General features: G+C 42.6%; 1 protein-coding gene across 1 annotated transcript in view; it reads left to right on the forward strand.

Moving 5' to 3' along the window:
* The window catches only part of TBC1D5 (TBC1 domain family member 5), a 495,609-nt gene that overhangs the window by 65,373 nt on the left and 411,744 nt on the right, over nt 1-18,492 (forward strand). The window contains exon 3 of the mRNA XM_083188782.1: nt 17,862-17,923. The gene's annotated coding sequence lies outside the window, so the exon portion shown is untranslated. The remainder of the gene's footprint in view (nt 1-17,861; nt 17,924-18,492) is intronic.

Consider the following 18,492-nt stretch of genomic DNA (forward strand, 5'->3'; position numbering starts at 1 on the left):
TTGGCTCCCAACAAATTAACTCTAGAATGTCTGTGTGTGTGTGTACATGTGGTAGGGAATATAGATTGTAAGCTCCACTGGGGCAGGGACTGATGTGAATGTTCAAATACTCTGTAAAGCGCTGCGGAATCTGCGTGTGCTATATAAGAAACTGTTAATAAATAAATAAATAACTTGCATCAGTTTCAGCATGGCCAAATAGTAAAACGAAGACTGAGGCATTCTGGGATGTGTAGTTCATCAACAGCTGGAGGGCTGCTTAATGCCCACCCCTGGTCTAGGAGAAAGGTACATCTGGAATTGCAGTTTCATTCCCCTTTGAAAAGCATGGACGGATATATTTCTGTGTATACTATTAAGTGCTGCTGAATCAGCCTTCTCCATCTTACCCCCACTTATGTGCATGTGCCTACCACCATTGCATCGTGAGAGCGTGCAGACATATCGCAGCAACACCTTAAGAGGACACATCTGTGTGACTGAGATGAGTGACCATATAATGGCCAAGAGGGAAAGCAGCTGTCTACCTGCTCTGGCCTGGTAGGAAGGCAGAATGAAATGATAAACATTGTACATGTGACAAGACTTGTTACCTTTCTTCATGAACCACCAGCACACAAGCAAGTATAAGTTTTTCAATCCTAATACTAAAATTTTTAAGGGACTGTAAAAAATGTGTACTGATGTTCAATGCTCTTTGTCTACGAGGCGCTGGGAAACTTCTCATTAATAATAGTGTTGCATATACTCTCAAATGAGGGCTCCCCACTGAGCTTACCTCCAGCTTCTCTTCTCACTTCTAGATATTACCGCCACTTAATCAGTAATTGGAAGGAGGTGCCAACACTTGCTATACTACGCTCACTGGAGCTTCACTTTTTTTAACCTAGAAACCCTGAAATTCAAGTTTGTTCTAGTGTTGTACAAATACATTACAGAAGATATACAATTTTTTCGTGCCTGTGGTTTTAATACTTTAAATAAATGATCTGAGGCAGCTTGTCTGACGTTTATACAATACATCTGCAATTCTTCACAATGAATCCAGGTGTTGAGCTTTTTTTCTAGCTAAGCATAAGCACGCCAATAAAAAATAGCATAGTACAAATTAATTACAAATCCTTTCTTATTGCTTGCTTTAATTTGTAATATGCTGGATATATTGACTTTTCTTAAAGGAGATATGCAGCCCGTCCATTTTATATGGAGAAAAGAGCTAGCAGAGGCCTGTGATGGTTTTAGCATATGTTTGTACATACGATACGGACGAAGACTTCAAACTTTGAATCAGGTCCCGAATGTATTATCTTGCACGTTGCCTCCAAATTGCGATCAGAACATCGAACCGTCCAGTATGTAAGCACTATGCCACTGACTATGTGCACTACTTCGGTTCCTTGATCTTTTCAACATGCAGGAAAATTTGTAAATATGGTTAACGACCACATACTCCTGAATGTGGCCACTGGCGATATCTCAGTATGTATGCACTATATCGTTTGTTAGGGAGGGAAATAGTTAACAATATTGTATAATTTAAAAGTCATCTAGCGCGCCCCAGTGGTGGCTTCGACGGACACGTGAGAAGAAGCTTTCTCCCGCTGCTCCCCGATACAGCTGTCCTTTTTGCCCATTCTGACTGCTCTCATCCCTGCTGAGCTGATTGAGGTGGTGGGGGAAGCTGCCTGGATCACCCTTACGTGCTCCGAAATAGGCGACGGGCGCAGAGGAGAGAGATCCGGGTCTGACGCCGTGCAGCTCCTGGGTGAAGAGAGGCAGGTGCCATCTTGCTGCTGCTGTCACTCGATGTGATCCAGACGCCAACTCTGTCTCCCCGCTGGGCCAGGTCCTGAGCGCTGCTGACCTGCTGCCCTGCCGCATCATTCACTCCTGCCTTAGGCTGTACTGCGCCCAGTCGGGAGGAGGCTCCCGCCGCATATTGGGGTGACAGGGAGAGGCCGCAGCCATCTTGGCCTTGGGGGCTTTGTGTGAGTACCTCTTGGAGCCCCTGTGTCACTCCATATAAATCCCCTGGTGCCCTGGAGATTCTCCTGCACTAGTCCTGCAGTTCTGTGAGGTAGCCTCTGGAGGGGATCCGTGCATTACTGCTAGGTCTCTGTACATGTTGAGCACGGACAAAGAGAGGTGAAGGGTCACTGCCAGAGCAGATCCACTGACTCCACTGAAACATCCCTGCTCCATTCTTCGGTAGTTGTTGGCAGATTTCTCCCTGCGGTGTGAAAGGGCGTACAAGATGTTAGTGTAATGCTGCTTTAAAGTGACATCTACTGTATTTCTTGGGGAGGGATATACCACAAGCTAAAATCTTCATAAAGGCTCCAAACTGATTATGGCTGGCCCAGTCAGGAAACAATCCGAGTTGTGGTGTTCAAAACTATCATATTACCGATGCTACAATAAGAGTTGTGAGGAGCTGTAGGCTAGAAACCTTTGCTACTGTAGAGGGACCAGTGAGTTAAGCTGGCCATACACCTAAAGATTTATTGTCCAATCTGACTGGTTTGAACGAAAATCTGGTAATATTCGAATAAACATTTCTGTCAGTTTTTTCAGCTTTTTGAAGCTGACGGTCAACTTTCCCCATAAATTAGCAGAATTTTGTTCCAACCAGCCAGATCCGACAATAAATCTTTAGTTGTATGGCCAGCTTTACACAATAAATGGGCTGAGAAGATTAATCAGTAACCCTCCTCCCCCTCAACAATACACACACACGGACACACACACAGACACACACCGCATTAGTGAGAAACCCTGTGTATAAGTTTTGTTTCCAAATCACTGGCTGCTTTTAGTATTTTATTTAACATTTTGGTCATTTCTGCCAATGTATTTCTTACTACAGTACCTTGGTGTGCAAACAGAATTCTGATGGTCAGAAGACTGGCAACAGTATTCTGACAGTGTAAATCCTGGCAATTTTTGGTATTATACAGCTAAAGCTGGCCATATATCTACAGATTGAATGTCAGACTTGGCTGGTTGGAACAAAATTCTGGTAATGGATGAGAGCAAATGACAGTTGACCATTTGCTTTGAAATGCTGGAAAACTGCCTCAAAAATTGTCATTCAGATGTTTCCAGGTTTGTTCCAACCAGCCCAATCTGAAGGCCCCCATACATTAGGCCGACTTGTCCTCAGGATGAGTTGGACCCAATTCTCCTGTGAGCCACCCAGCAGCTCCCCGGGAGGCTCACATACAATTTGGCACTTGATGGGCCATTTTTTACATGTGATAAATCGCTTTGCATGTAACGGGGAGCTGCAGCGGACGGTGAGGAGCAGGTGGCGGGCGGTGATCATCATCTGCGGGACGCCGGGCGTGCAGTGGGTGCTGAGTGCTTTCACTAGCGGGCGGCAAGTGCTGACCTTGCCGGGCGGTGATCGAAGATATCATCAGCGGGACGGGCAGTGCTGTGGCGGGTATTAGATTTTTAAAATAACCTGTCAAATGACTGGCCGTTCTCTGATTGGCTGAGAGCTCTCCTGAGATGATCACCGTCTGCACCACTGCTCCCCTGCTCAGGCATATCTACAGGGAGGTCGGACGTGATTTTATGTGCTGACCGTCCGACCTCCCTGCTTCGGTCCGATTCGCACGGGACCACGCGATTTTGGTCCGATTTCACCCAGTTATTGGCCCAAAGTGCCGAAATCGGATGAAATCGGCACAAAATCGCATAGTGTATGGTGGCCTTGACAATCGATCTGTAGATGTATGGCCACCTTAACCCTAACCCACCCGTCCCACAGCCAAGACAGCCACAGAGTTTCTTACTGGTGCCCTGACCTTCTGTGGTGTATGGCTCAATAGCCAGAAATAATCGGTTATACTTACTGAATAATTGTGGTTTAGCAGCTCAGTGCAAACCGGCTTTTGCTAGAGCTCTGTGTTGGTATTTATCATCACAAGCTGTCACCAAGGGCCTTATTCTGATCGGTGCGGATATTCCCGCATGCGGACGGACCGCCGATGTTGATCGTCTGCGCATGTGCAGAGGTCACTCGCGCATGTGCAGGCGATTTCGCCGCACGGATTCTTTATACGCCGCACAGGGGGCGTAGAGGGGCGTGAGGGGCTACTTAGCCTCATTACCCTATGCATACGCCCCGCGTTTCATGGGCGTTCCCATGCAAACGCGGGGCGTATGCATGGGAATGAGGCCGTGACGCGTGGGTACGGGACGGGCATCTGACATCGCCGGATGTCAGCTGCCCGCCCCCATACATGATTTCACACGGACAAGTGTCCGTGTGGTCTTGTGTTGCGGGACCTGGTGGAGCGTGCGGCCCTGCATTCGATGTTCGGCGACCATCGAATGCAGGGGCTGCTCCCAAGACGGAGGAGGCGTATCCACGTCCAATTTCATGCGGATCGCCACATATCCGCGTACGGACGGCAGGTGGCGATCCGTATGGAAGGCGGGGATTCGCCTGCACGGTTGCGGCCGCATATTCTGATCGGGCCGCACCGATCAGAATAAGGCCCCAAGTGCACATTCCCACTTATTTTGATGTTTTAAACTTCTCGCATGCATGTGGAAAAGTTCTGCCTAATGCCATTGGCATCAGTATTAATATTATTATTAACATGTATTTAGATAGCACCAGACTTTTACAATTAGCATGCAAATTAGAGGGAGTAGACAGATTCAGCAGCACTCAATAGTATAAATAGAAATATTTCCCTCAATGCTTTGCGAAGAGTACTGAAAAGACAAATGCAGATGTTCCTTCCTACTAGACACACACTGAGTATTTAGTTGAAGTTTTAAGCGCACAATTGTGTTGTTGTTTTTATTTAGAAATATTAACATTACTTTAGCTCTTAAAGCCATAGTTGAAACTTCTAATGAGGTTTATCATATTATTTTTACAATTTTGCACTGATCAATATCATTGAACAATGCTGATAAATGACTTGGTATCATGCAATTCGCTTTGGTTTTCTCTTTTTGTAGTTGAAGTCATGCTATATATCCTCATATGGATAATAAGGTTCCAGTGCCAAGCAGACTGCTTTAGTTAACAAAGAATTTAACACAAATGCTTCCTTTGTCAGGAAGACTCTGGGGCTGCCAACTCTGAAAATTCAGTAGCCTAAGGCTGCTGTTAAGTTCAATTCCTGCTTGTAAGATCAGGTGGCACAACCGATTATGCTATTTCCCGAGACAAGAATGTTACAAGTTTTATTAGAAGAAAATTAAACTTTCTATACGAAAAGTGTGACAGCTCTACTCTAGACAGTTAGTAAACGTTTATACCCTGCAGGCATAATAATAGTTTAATCTACTCTTTTAAGTACTCTCCTTCCAACTTGCGAGTTGTTCCTTTGATGATGTGCACTGTTGACTTTATTTAAAACAACTTCTGTTTAAAAAACCTAATTGAAGATATAGCAGGTTGATTCTCTTATACAACATTAGAAGAAGGTACTGTAGGTGTTGTCTGTCTAGTGCAAGTTTAGACCGTGGACCTCATTTACAAAGTGCAAGTTCCACGTGGATTAAAGACCGTTCTGATGTCTCCTCACTCTCCATAAATGAGGAGAAATAACAGTTGCAGCCACTATGAGATTATTTGGCGGTGGCGGGGTGGGGAGTGGTCCAGAGTTTCCTCACAACAGGTACTGAAATGGACTTGTCAAACGCAGGAGTACAAAAACATGCATATATGATCCTTAAATGGCACAGTTCTTCTTTCAATATTGATAAAATTAATTAGTTTCACATGATTCATTTCCAATATTATCCATGTTATTCAATATGCAATTAAAAACTTGAAAGTGATCAATTGGCTAGTCTTTTGTACATTCAGCCAAACTGAGAGTAGGACAGTCAATTCTTGTTTGAATATCAACTGATATAATGCAAACATTTAAATGTACAATAGTGAAATATGTAATAGAAACAGCCCTAATGTCTGCTCACAGGCTCCATTGACTGAAACTGAATGGCATCCTGCTAATTGCATGAAATACACGTGCACCTGAACAGCTTCTGATGATGTAGGTCTCCTTTCAGTTCAGTCAAGTTCCCCTGTTCATTCCATGTTTTATACATTTGGGGGCATATTGTATTACAGTACATGGGTGTTACTTTCTTCTATATGAAACAAAGTCATAGGGTAAACCTTTAAGAGTTTATGAGCGGGACATATAGGACCGTAGTTTTATGTTTTTACTTTTAGTTTTCTAAGACCCAAATGAAAGTGAAGATAAGCACTGTCTGGCTACATTGGGCATGGCCGCATAACTTTATGGTGGACTATACACGTGCATGTATCATCTCCCGTAAAAAACACTTCTTCACTGCTGTGTGTTCATGCTATGGGCCCTGCATGGAACAGAGTCCCTGCCATCTAGGCATACTGTACCTTCTTCTGTTCTGGAACCAGGACAGTAGTCTCCTTAAATTAAGACTGTCCTGCCTAAATTAGGACAGATTAGAGATATGTAATACTGTTTTGTTAGTAAGCTGTCAGGGACTGGGGGCACTGTGTTCCCGGCTGTGCTCATAGTGGACCAGTGGTGTAGACTGGATACTGGAAACTTGGTAGTTTAATATATTGATGATACATACACTGCAGGGGATGCTGGGATACAGAGGGCACAACTTAGTAGGGAGTTGATGAAGAGTCTAAACCCACCGGTGGTCTTCTCCAAGGATCCCCACAAGAGAATATGGTTTTTGCTGCACCAGACAGGTAGGTCACAGCCCTCTGTTACAGTCTCCCTACTACAGCCTGCAATAGACTGGGGAGCTGGAAGATTAGTGAGGTCTCTAGAGAAGCTGGTATCACAATGTGACACACTCAGTTTGAGAACCGATGGTTGAGTCTGGAAACCGATGATAGTAGCTTTGGTCTGGGAACCGATGATGGTAACTTTGGTCTGGGAACCACTGGTAGTAGCTGTTAATTTTTATACCAATCCATGTTTGGTGACCTTTTTAAATAATTCCTTAGAGTAGCGTTGTTTATTCGTTTTTTATTTCCTTTTTCATGATGAAGGTAATATGTTTTAGAGGTCTTTTCTTGGTGGGAGTGGGGTTTGCTGCTTATCATTTAGAGTAATTCCGCTACAACTGCAACTGGCCTGTATTGCTAAGGATTGATTTACCACTTTGCCTTGTCATTCTTTACAAATATACATGTGTCAGCCAACTTACAGTACATAGAGGAACGTAAAGCTCAGACTTGGGTTTCAATTCCACTGACCAAATGTATTCCTTTAAAACTTATTCACAAAATGTATTTGTTTGATTGCAAAAGTTCATAATTATGTGGTTTCCAGGATCAATCATTTAAAAAAACTGCGTTCATACGTCATTATTTTTGGATTCCATCATAACTTGCTGTTTGTCATTCTCACATGCCCCTTTAAATGTCCATTAGAACTTTATTCAAGCCAACAACATTTGCCTCATGCACCTTAAATCCCCCTCAAACATCCCCAGTGCCTAATAAAGGCTCATCAGACTACACTACATGCCTTTTTATGTATTTAATATGCCACACATTCATTTAGACTGCTCTTCATGCCCATTATATGCCCCTCAGACCTCCCCATATTCCATCATACTTTCATCAGACCTCCTGATACTCCGTGTATGGCATCATACAACCTCCACATGCCCCCACTAGTTACAGGATTGATTGGTACAGTCACCGAGGAAAGCTCCACAGCATGTGTATTAATAATGTCCTGAGTAGAAAACTTTTGCAACTGGGATATCAGTAGCCTAATGAAACAGCACTTACACAGGGAACTCTCCAGCAGACTACTCAGAGCTATCCCCATGCCATGGGTTTGGCACTGAGACACAGCATACGTTTTGTAGAAAGGTCCCCACTCTGCCGCCAAAATACCACAGCATCCCAATCATGCTGTGACTAAAAGCGGAATGCTAACAACTACGCAGGTCCTGTGCTTGCACAGTTTTCCCCACCTTTGGATTTATATGGGGTCTTAGTTTTCTCATCTAACAATTTCCTATAAAATCATGTTCACGTTCTGTGTTAGATTCAGCAGTCGGGTTGCACCTACTGTACATGATATAAAGTGATGAATAAATCAGTCTTTGTTCACCTGTAAGTATCTAGCGTAACTATGACCTGGGCTTTTGGTCATTGCCAGTTTTTCATTTTAATGAACTTGATTCTCCTATGTGCATTTACTTCGAATATATCATCTTTGTCTGATCAGTAACTATGACCAGGTCTGGGACATATGTGTAGTACGGTAATGCATAATTCTCTTATTTATACAGTAATTGGGATGTTACCTAACATTTGCTTGGGAATTCTTGTAACAGTTGGCATTTGTAGGACTGATTTTAACGGTCTGAAATGAAAAACATGTTAACAAGTAGAAGGTGTCTAAGTAATGTTTCTTTCATCCTCTCAGTAAATGTGTGTAATGCCATTAATATTGAATGTTTCATGTACTTGTAAGAATAATGTAAAACTTTAAGTTTACACCTCAACAACAGTGTCCTTTTTCTTTTGGGGATGATAAAACATGGAATACTGAATGAAAACTGTTCACTAGTTGTCCCAAGTTCACTCCGGGTATAGTAAATGCTTTGCGTATAGGTTGTCTAGTGTTCTGTGGGAAGATCTGGAAGACTCACAGATGATGGGGGATATTCAATCCGTGCTGAATTATTGTACAATTAGATTTGTCCGTGGCGATTTTTCTCCTGTGCGAAAATTCCAGAATCGCCGAAAAAGGCGTGGATCACTGAATTTGCGGGCATTTTTGCCCATTTTTATGGCTGTTTTTGCCCATGCCAATTCACCCCCAGCCCCCAAATGTCTAGGTAGACAGTCAATAGGTTGACACCAAAAGGTCAACCTATGAGTTTTTACAATTTGTTTTCATTTTCATGCCTTACCCTCCTCGTGGACTCCCATTGGGAATGAAGAATAGTGAGCTAAATGCTATACTAATCGGGGGTCCATGTGCCCAGGTGTCGACATTGAAAACCCCACGGCAACCTTTTTATATGTCCACATTTTCATGTCGACTTTTTGCTTGTGTTGTCCTAGTGCATGGTGGCATTTTGCCAATGTAGACCTGGTGCATGTTGTCCTTTTGAATGTTGACCTAATTATTGGCGACCTAGACACTGTGAGCTATACCACACCCTTCTGTAAAGGATGCTGTCATAAGGGGTTTTAGTTTTACGATGCTTCATTTATGCACACAATGGAAGAGGCTCAAATAAACCTACAGTATAAGTACATAGTGTTCATTCTAGCACCCGCTATCTTTGAAAACCCATACAGTTCCTCTTCCCTGCCTGGGGTGTCGCTGTCTGCTGTGGTGTTTCTAGCATAGGTCTGGTTTGCATATCAGTGCTGATATACAGATCACACAGTGCTAGAAGCACTACAGCAGACAGTGACACCCCCAGGCAGGGAAGAGGAACTGCAAGGGTTTTCAAAGATAGCGGGTGCTAGAATGAACACTAGTACAGATGTGTCCTCATACATGTAGCCTCAATACACCATATCATGACCTACACCAATCGCCTTTTTGTGTAAATATGCTTCTAAATCACAGTGCAATGTGAGAAAGCTGCTGCATGAACTGCAATGGTTTATTTGATATGCGACACTTATATTAGTGTGCGATTGACTCATAGGGGGTTATTCTGGTTCATTCGTAATTCGTAGATTTGTGTGAGTTATTTTGTTTTTGTGCTGGGAAAATACTGACTTCTTGATTTTTACACTGCAATATAGATATCAGTTTGAAGTACACACCCCACCCCAAATATAACTCTCTCTGCACATGTTACATCAGCCCCACCTGCAGTGCATATGGTTTTGTCCATCTGAGAGTGAATTTGCCTTTGCGAGCCAAAATAATCCCCATAATCTGTATATGAAGCACAACGGAACTCGGCGTTAATGGAAGCCATATCTGCTGCATTGTAGCACTTCGCATACAGATCTAGACAATTTAACATGCTTGCCCTTATGCTTCTGAGAGAACATACTTTGGTTAGGTCAAACTGGAGCTTGCACACTCTAGCTCCCATTGAAGTAAATGCATAGCGGGAGCGTACACCTAGTGTTTGTTGTGCTATGCTGCGATTCATGTACGCCACAGTGAATAAGGACGTATCTGTATTTTTTTACTGTATAAAACCATTATTGAACTTGTGTTCCTTACGTCCCTGTTTTTTTATTCCTTTTCCTTAATGTTCTTAATTTATAACCTTTGCACCTATTTAACCCTGCACCTATCCTTTCCTATCTCACCCTTGCACCTCTTTCACCCCTGCACCTCTCAGTCTCTCCTTCCCTCTATCACCCCTACATCTCTCTTCCCTCTATCACCTCTATACCTCTCCTCTCTATCACCCTTATACCTTTACTTATCTTTCTCCCCTACACCTTTCCTCCTCTCTCATCCCTGCACTTCTCTCTATCACCCTTACACGGAGTGACGCTGTGAGGCTGAGCAGCTGGTATCAGCGCATAAGGAAAAGTAATGTAATTTAAGGGGATGGTGGGGTCTTTTGAAATGTTATTTGAGGCTGGAGGCATTGCTGGGCTGGGGTCCCCCCCCCAGCCAGCATCGTTATGCAGCACTGGGCCACCACTGCGCTGTATGCATACACCTGACTGGCTGGGAAGGATCCTCTGCCTTCCTCCCGACTGTCAGGGTGTCTGACTGCGGTTTTCTGCATTGGGGCGGGGCTTAGCGGGAAGCCCGGCGGGTGTGTGTTGTGGCGCTGCAGTGCCCAGCATGTGTTGCTCAGTGTCGGTCTGGCTGCTGGGAGCCCAATTCCCCTTCTGGTACTTGTGTATTATAGTGGTGCCCATCGCATCGCGTACCATAAGGCATGCGATGCGACGCGATATCGCGCGATATTGTACAATGTCATACAATTTAAAAATTGTATGACATTGTGTATGGCATACAATGCCATACAATGCGATGCGATTAAAAATTGTATAAGCACCCTAATGGGTGCTTACAATGTTAAATGCACCCCCACGCCACCCCCCCCACTATAAACGTGAACCCCAAGCGTGGCGAGCGCAGCGGTACACGTCCTCCGACCTTTTCATACCCCCACTATCCACGTTGGCGTGGAGTTGAGAATAGAAAGTGTGGCGAGTGCAGCGAGCCACCGAGCCCGAAGCGTGGCGAGCAGACGCGGATACCTTCACAGGTATCGGCGTCCCCTCGCGGGCTTCACAGGTATCCGCGTCCCTTCGCCACGCTTCGGGCGCGCTGCGCTCGCCACACTTTCTATTCTCGGAGGACGCGTACCTCCGCACCTCGCGGGCTCGCTGCGCTCGCCCTTCAGGGTGCTTATACAATCTTTCATCGCATAGGGGGCCACAATCGCGTTGCATCGCATGCCATCGGGTGCATGGCATGCGATAAATACATTGCGCAATGTACATCGGGGGCAGGGTGGGCAGGGGGCTGGAACAGGGCCACCCTGATTACAGAGGACAGCATGATCCCTGATCTGAATATTATCAAACATACAGTATATGGAAAGAGCAGGGACATGCAGCCTGGGGAAGGCACCATCAAACCTGCGACAGCTGAAGCATTGTGCTCAGGAGCTTCAAGACTTGGCCAATCTACCAGACAGGCACAGAAGTCTCATTGACCAAAAATCAAATTATTTCAATGAATGCCTCTAAAGGTTGTGCTAAAAAACTTAGGGTTTGGGTCCTATCATTGTTGTCTATGCAATTTTTATTTGTTTTTTATATTCTTTTGATTAAAAAATTAAAGTCTGATTTCTAATCAATACGGAATAAACATTGATGGATGCCAACTAACTTTTGTCAGTTTTAAATTATTTAACAAAATAATGAGTTCTTTTTTGCATGTGGAAATGTGTCAACGTCTGTCTGTAGGTACAGTAGGAGACCGGAACACAACCCATGAACTACAAAACAGATCTGTATGCAGAAATGGCTTGTCCTATTTTATCCTATAAACCTTTGAGTGCCAACGTCGCTGTGAGAGATCCTCAAAATATCCGCTAAAAATGCCAACATTGCTCACAGCGACTGTTCTTTTAGTATAAATAAATACAGTTCAGTTAAATATTGCACCCAAAAAGGGAATAGTCGCTGTGAGCGACGCTGGCATTTTTAGAGGATCTCTCACAGCAACATTGGCACTCAGCGGGTTAAAGCTGACCTAAAATACTGTATATGTATAATATAATACAGAGTTGTAAAATGTAAGTGAAACAGTATTGTATGAACATAATGGCAGGTGCAATCCTATGTGCAGTGGTCATGGAGAAACCTCACAGATGCAGAAACAAACGTAAATTGCTATTATATAAGCTTCATTCGGCACTTAGTTAGATTTTCTTAATTTTTTTAGTTGTTTAGTTTTAGATGAGTAAATCGGTGGCATATGTCTTAATGCCACTGGACAGCTGTAGGATTAGTGAACGTATTGTACAGTATATGCATCTCCTTAGCAGTGAGCAGCTAAGGAGCATGCTTAATGCCGCTTTTAAATTAAATAGTAATATAATTGTTGATAAGAACCTTTAGAATTCATTTTATGGTTCAATTGTAGATTGTTTAAACAGCATTTCTTTGCCTATTAAACTAATTCAATGTATGCTGCGCTTACTTTAACTTGGTAAGACACAGGACATTTCTTTTTGGATTAATTAGCTGACACGGTTTGACCTTATTCTGGCAAATGGGCTTCTCGTGAATATCGGAGAGCGAGTAATATTTGGTCCAACTACTGCTGTTGCACCATAGTATAAAGCAAATTCTATATATTTCTATTTAAAATGAAGGGATAGAGAAAATTGTTGCATAGTGTTTATAATAATTCTAAATGTTTGTCATCTAATAGGTATATGGAGTATAATACCGGTTGGGTCTCCCTCTTCAGTGTATTCCAGAAACCGAAATATTCCGAAAACTGTGTGTTTTTTGTTGTTGTCTTCCCCGCCCCTATTTTCAGGCTTACCTCGTCCCCCGATGTCCACGGTGGCCTCCGGGATCCTCTTCAGCGGCATCTCCAGTCCCAAGGGGGCATTGTGCGAGTGCGCGCCGGGGATGTCATTGGTACGCCCGCGCACTCGCACAATGCACCCCTGGGACCGGAGATGCAGCTGAAGAGGACCCTGAAGGTAACTGAGGGACAATGTGGACATCAGGGGACCACCAAGGGACCAGGTAAGTATGGAAAACAAAAAAATTATTCCAAAATCCGAAAAAAATCCTTTATCCAAAATGCTTGTGATCCCGAGCATTTCGGGTAACGGATTCTCAACCTTTATATAACTGCACTGTCCCAAAAACAAATGTCTATAGTTTTAGATTTTCAAAAATGGTATTAGTTTGCTTATTCCTCATCCCATATCTGTACTTCTTAAAGCATTTCGTCAGGGTTTAAATTGGCCCTGGAGAGGTGCCAACATAAGTGCCCTACACATCTTACAGCTCTACTAGCATTTCTACAGTGCAGGTTGCTGATGGATGATCATAATTTGAAAGCACACACACTCCCCTCTATTGAATGGGGTGACCTAGGGTTTATTAATGCCAGGTAGTGGGACATCATTTTACTTTTTGTTGTATATTATAGTTTTATTTTGTTTTAAACTTTACCTTTCTTAAAAAGTAAACCGTGCAAATTCATATTTTCTGTACTGTTTTCCATAGTCCCTCTAATAAGTTGGCTACTTTAATTTTTTCAGTTTTAAATGGCTCGCACATACTTAGCAGAAATATCGGCCTATGGATGTTATTAATAATACAGGTGATAGCTCCATAAAAAAACATTGAAAATAAACGTTGATTTGATGGTGATAGATTAACATAACCCGAAGAGATATTATTGTACCTCAAGTGAGATATTGCTAATTTCACGATAGCCTGAGGCATTTATAGCTTTACCATATGCATAAAATATCCAGTCATGTGCAATAGTGTAAGAACAGCAGTCAATCCAAGATACAGATAAACAACTGGTAATGTGCTGATTTCTATGTAGGGGAGCCCACACCTAAACGTTATTAATAGTTTTTTTATCTACAACATCTGGCACGTATTGTTGTTTTATAACGAAATAGGAATACAACTTAAAACAATGACATAGCAACTGATCATTGAATCTAAACTACAGGATGACTCCTAATAATATTCCCAATATACAATAATTAGTAATAATTTCACTATTTCAATGCATCAGTAGTAGTATTTCATCTGAACCGATAATATGTAAATGATAATCTTGAGGGAAGATTACTTTTTTTTTGTGCCCAGCAAACTCGCTGACACTTATACGAAACGCTTCTGTTTTTCATCTGGAAATGGTTGGTACCAGAAAATCCTATATTGCATAGCAAATGTGTATACATTGGCCGTTATTCTGATTCACTCACAAAGACAAATTTCTTCTCAAATGGAAAAAACCATGTGCACTGCAGGGGGGCAGATGTAACATGTGTAGAGAGAGTTAGATTTGGGTGAGTTATTTTGTTTCTGTGCAGTGAAAATACTGACTGCTTTATTTCTACACTTCAATATACTGTAGATATCACTTTGAAGTAAAACCCCACCCAAATCGAATTCTCTCTGCACATGTTACATCTGCCCCCCTGCAGTGCACGTGGTGCCTTATTCTGGTTCACTCCTTCTGGCAAATTCCCTCTTAGCTGGACAAAACCACGTGCACTGCAAGTGGGGTAGATGTTACTTGTGCATAGAGAGTTAGATTTGGGTGGGGTTTTACTTCAAAGTGAGATCTATATTGCAGTGTAAAAATAAAGCAGCCAGTATTTTCCCAGCACAGAAACAACTCACCCAAATCTAATTCTCTCTGCACATTTTATATCTGCCCCTCTGCAGTGCACATGGTTTTGTCCATCTGAATTTGCCAGAAGGTGTGAACCAGAATAAGGCCCATGGTTTTGTCTATTTAACAAGGATTTTGCCTTTGCAAGTGAACGGGCCTTTGTCTGTACCAAGGTCTGTCATGGTGTAGTAGGTTTAACCAATATTTGGGAATGTTATTAGTAGGTATTTTCTGCAAGGTGACTTGCATTTCAGGTTTAGTGGTCCTTTAAGGTTATTTAGTCAACCTTCGCGATGTTTGCATTATTGTACATGGGGAGACCTCAAAGCAGCGGAATGACATTGTAATCTCTTTATAGCTGTACTGATGAATAGGTCCCCAGACACCTTTTTGTACTGATTTTGGATATGTTCTTATACCGAGTTATCATGTGCCATCAAATGCATTTATTTTATAGTGTGATCGAACTCCATTTGAATAGCCTTTCCTTAGAACTTATATTTCTCTTATTATGTGTATAAAGATTTTTACTTCACTCCCCATTAAAACTTTGCTGGCTTCGGTTGCTATATTATATTATTAAGTTGCAAGGACATCAAATGTTGCCTTTCCTGATACAGCTTGTTTAACCATTTTAGTGCTGCAAAGATTGCAGGATGCATGTGGATCAGTTTCCTGCCCCCCACTATGTCATCTGTCAGTGATGTGGGGTGGTTTGTAAGATTCTGCTTTCTCTTTAACATTTCTTTCCCCTTTTTTGAGTCCCGAATGTCTCCTGTGGCTTTTTCTGTTCAATTTTTTTTTGTAAAATGTAATTTTGTTATATTCTAAATGTTTATAATGCAGGTACACTTGTATATACAGTATTGTGCTAGAAGATGTAGAGAAAAAATCACACAAGATGGGGTCATGGCCACATTAGCAATAGGCTGATTGTGGAACTCCAGGCCTCTACAGAAAAATAGGTCCATCATTATGACAGCATGATCATTAGCATTACAATTTTATTTCTGTTTTCCTCACAAATTTATGTGTGAGGTATGCCGGTCTGACAGTCAGGATTCCGACAGTCAGTCCACTGACATCGGACTCACCACCGCCGTACTCAGACAGAGGGGCAAGCGCCAAACTGTGTGCTCAGTGGCTTACTGTGCTTGCCCAGGTTCTATTCTCCCTCTATGGGGGCATTGGACCACCACAAGGGAGAATAGTCCCTGTCAATCGTGATCCAGACTGCTGAACATTTAAACTGTTGGAATTTCAATGTCGATTTACTGACTGTCAGAATCTCGACTTTTGGGACATCAGCTGGCACCCCAAAGTTATACATTCTGCATCTGTGCATTTAGGGAGACACTAGGCCTGAACGTGTAGTAAATATACATTGCTACACTTACATAGTACTAGTTGCATCCCCTCTGCTTCCCACAATGGCATACTTCCCAGCATTGTTAGTGGGCAATTCAGGTCTGCTGTGCCCTCACAAAAAGGTGGCATGGCATTGGTAAAATGGGCATGGATTGATGGGCTCTGCGAGCTGCCCCCAGCCCCCCTGTCTCATGTGAATAGATGCTGTAAACATGTAAACAACATCAATTCACCATTGCTCTGTTAAGTAGTGGCAGCAAGAGACAGGGATTCTCCCATGTCCCCGCACTACTACAGGACGCTGCAGCCATTCGGTGGGACAGGATAGTCCCAAAAACCGCCACTGTCCTGCAGAAATCAGGACAGTTGGGAAGTATGCAATTGGCCCTTGCTCATTCTCAACTTAAAGCTTATGGCCCTTAATGTGGCCCTGAAATGTTAGATATTGAATGTGTTTTACTGCAAGATTAATATAATGAGCTTGCTTCAATAGACCAATGAGAAGTACTGGCATGGGGGGGGGGGGAGGGGTATAGAGTGTATTCATTTGTAAGATTAATATAATAAGCTTACCTTCTGCAGACTATAGAGAAGTACTAGCATGCAGTGTGTGTGTGTGTGTGTGTGTGTGTGTGTGTGTGTGGGTGTGGAGGGGGTATAGAGTGTCTTTTAGCTACAAGATGAATGTAATTAGCTTGATACAGCGGACCAATGAGAAGCACTGGCATGGGGGTGGGGGGGGGTGTAGGGGTGTCTTTTCCTACAAGATTAATGTAATGTGCTTGCTACAGCAGACCAATAAGAATCACTTACAAGACTAATAATGGGTTTGATCCAGTGCTGGTCCATTGGAATCTTGTTTGGATTCTCTTTGTAGTTGAACGAACTTCTTACCCAGTTCCAGCCAAGTTTAAATGTTTAATTTTGGGTGTAATTATTGTATAAAAGGTCTAATTCCCTCTTCCATTAATGTATGATTCCTAAATGCTGTTTTGCCAAAACCAGTCATTGCCATGCATACGTTTTTAGCAGTGGGGCTGTTTTTGCCGTGCTTCAGAACAATTTTCATGCCTCACTCAATTTCTAATGTAAATTAGTAGTAACATTGGTTATCCATTTGAGAAATTGAGTTGGTTTAAAAATAAAAATGCACTTATGGTGTGTGGTGCTTTGTGTATCATCCAGGGAGTGTTTTTCTGTTTATCTGTCACTTACATTAGAAGAAGCAGTCACTGGCTGCAGGTGACATTAAATATTAACGGTTAACCTCAATTCCTTTACTGACCAAACATACAGCAGAAAGTTCTGCTGGATGCATGCCCTGCAAGTGTTCACAGTTGGGAAGCAACATTGTGAAATGTCTCGCTGATGTATACCTGCATGTGCGCCTGTTTGTGTGTGTTTGTGTCTGACTTTAAGCCTCTCATTGTTATTCTATCGTACACCTTCATTTTACATTTAAGATGTCACATTTACGTCTCAAGGCCACTCGCTAAAAGCAAAAGGAAACACACTTAAATATTAATCTGTATCATTGTCACAGTACTTGTGATTTGCCACCACACTGTTTTGTATTCATACGTAATCTTTAGATATTATAGTAGAACTAACCACCTCTCATTCCCTTTTTTTTTCTTTTCACAATTACAGAACAAAAAGTGATTGGTGTGTGGCAATATCATATCCAAATCCAAGAAGCACCACTTGTAAAGGTAAAAACTGTTGAAGTATGATACATTGTCTGTGTATACATCTACATTTTCTTGAATTTGAAATAAATTAGTGTTTGCTACCATTAAAAATATGAAAAGTTTATTCTAACTTTAGTAGTATTATCATTGCTACTTAGCTTACCGATAAATGCTATGCAATACATGGGTTTCCTTCCAGTTTATTGGTACACATTTAAAAGGTTGAGCACATCCATTAATTAATGATTCAACTTGTAAATGATAGTCTTCGTATTAATAAAACCATTAAATGGCTTTAAACTTTTAGAAAGAAAACAAAACGGTACTTATGAATTAGCCGAGCGCCCGGCTACGCTACGCTGACAACGAAGCTTAGGCTACGTTGTTAGCGTAGCCATTGCCGGACGCCCGTCTAATACTTAGTGCGTGCGGGGTGGCCGGCCGGAGGGGGCAGATGCAGGGCGCCCTGCTATTACTAACGGGCACCCTAGTATTACTTACGGCGGCATGAAGGGCGGGCGGCAGTGCGGTGGTGCTTGAATGGTGGACGTCCGGAAGGGGTAGATCCCAGCAGCACTCGCAATTCTGTT

This window comes from Crinia signifera, chromosome 5, assembly GCF_055691185.1.
Source record: "Crinia signifera chromosome 5, ASM5569118v1, whole genome shotgun sequence".
Classification (NCBI taxonomy): Eukaryota; Metazoa; Chordata; class Amphibia; order Anura; family Myobatrachidae; genus Crinia; species Crinia signifera.